Source organism: Echinops telfairi, unplaced genomic scaffold (genome assembly GCF_000313985.2).
Source record: "Echinops telfairi isolate 266 unplaced genomic scaffold, ASM31398v2 ScPeMD7_5868;HRSCAF=6743_0, whole genome shotgun sequence".
Taxonomy (NCBI): Eukaryota; Metazoa; Chordata; class Mammalia; order Afrosoricida; family Tenrecidae; genus Echinops; species Echinops telfairi.
This window is the reverse complement of record NW_022109767.1, coordinates 115836-117651: the sequence shown is the minus strand read 5'-3', so window position 1 is coordinate 117651 and position 1816 is coordinate 115836. Positions and strand designations below refer to the sequence as shown.

General features: G+C 41.8%; 1 non-coding gene across 1 annotated transcript; it reads left to right on the top strand.

Moving 5' to 3' along the window:
* The first annotated feature begins 364 nt into the window (after positions 1-364).
* TRNAL-UAA lies at positions 365-447 on the top strand. Its single transcript has one exon. It is a non-coding gene; the product is annotated as a tRNA-Leu (tRNA).
* Positions 448-1816: the final 1369 nt, after the last annotated feature.

The window sequence follows — 1816 nt, the reverse complement described above, 5'->3', positions numbered from 1 at the left end:
ATTTTATAATGCTTATGAGATATGGTACTATATTCAAAACTGTAATTTAGAATTTAATTGGTTCCAGAAACTCACATCTTTGAACACAAACCCATAAATACTCATCAGAGATCTACTTTGATGAACTTTTAAACAACTCTCGCCTCACTCTCTACCACCATCCCAGTGCCGATCCTTATGCTGCCGAAACTGAACTTTCTCATAGTTTCTTTCTAAGTATCATTGCAAGGATTTGCTTTTTTCTTACTCTTTGAAGCCTACCTTCAGGTTTCACAGGAACAAAAATAAATGACCATTGGTAGCAACTGAAAAGAAACACACGCATCTTATTAAGAGATTAATTGGCAGCCACTGTTTTCCTGTAACCGGGATGGCCGAGTGGTTAAGGCCTTGGACTTAAGATCCAATGGACATGTGTCCACGTGGGTTCGAACCCCACTCCCGGTAGAGCAATTTTAGCAGCCTGGTTACCTAGGTTATATTAGCAGCCATGTTAACCTAGAGACAATAATTTGAGCAATTCTAGGATTTAGAATCTTTCTTGGCAAATGTATCTGTTTTTCTTTTTTGTCTTCAAGTGTATAGAAAAGTCTTGGGGGCGAAAATTAAGAAATTGAGTAAATCTATCACAGTGCCTTTGGGTTCCAGGGATTAGGGCAAATAAACCTACTTAAATTCAAAAGAGACTTTAGTTCTCTAAACAATTCAACTCCAAGGGAAAGGAGAGACAGTGGGACCGTTTTGGGCAGAAAAATGCATCTGAGGTACAAAAACAAAACAAAAATCAAAATCCACTGCCTTTGAGTCGATAATGATTAAACAGCGACAGAGTCAAATTGCCCCCTTTATCATTTAGTATATAGGATTCACCTGAAGAAAACGAGGTGAGAGAAGACGCTTCTCGTTATAGTTAAAATTTTCACCAAGAAAAATGTACAATATTTAATCAAATTGTGATGAGACTGTCATTAGACATGACGGCTGCAACCAGTTCCCTTCGGCCCCTGCTGTTTGGGGATCGGCTTTCCTGTTTTTCCCATAGTGATATGGGGCCTTAATATAGAGCAGATTACTTTTGTATTTTAAGCTTAGGGAGAAACAGCCAGACTCTTTTCCAAAGCAACTGTAGCTATGATTTATAATCCCGCTAGCAAAGTGTGAGTTCAGGTTTCTGGCCAACACTGGCACCGATAAGGATCTAACCATTAAAGACTTCTATGTGGGAAACAGAAGGACTTCTCCCAAGTTGTCTCCCCCAAATATATGCCAGACTTCGCTTGAGAATGACTGTACACGTTGGAAGTCATCAGGAGTAGATTAAAGGTCATTCTTGAGAGCTATCAGACATCTGGAACAAGTTAACACCACTGTTTATCCCACAATGAGCAGGGCCCACTCCCTTCTGATAAGGATAGTAGTTGTCTGTTTCCTTGTAGGAGACACCAGAGAGGTCAAACCCGCCCAAGGATAACCAAGTTTAGGTAGCCATTATGAATCTAGGGTCCACCCATCTTGTCACATGTATACCCCTAGACCTTCCCATTCCTATGGGCACACCCCTAGCTCATCCCCTTCCTGTTACGCTTATGCCTATCATGCATCCCCTTCCTACGATGTGTATGTCTATTGTACAACTCCTTCCTGTGACATGTCTTCGCCTGTAATTAGGGGGCTTGCACATCCCCAGAGGGGATAAAAGCTTGGGAAGCATAAAAGTTCCTCTCTCTCTCTCTCTCCCTCCACGAGGACCATCAAGTGGGGCTGAGGTGAGCGATGCTACCATGAATTGCGTCTGACTCCATTACTTGACTCCATC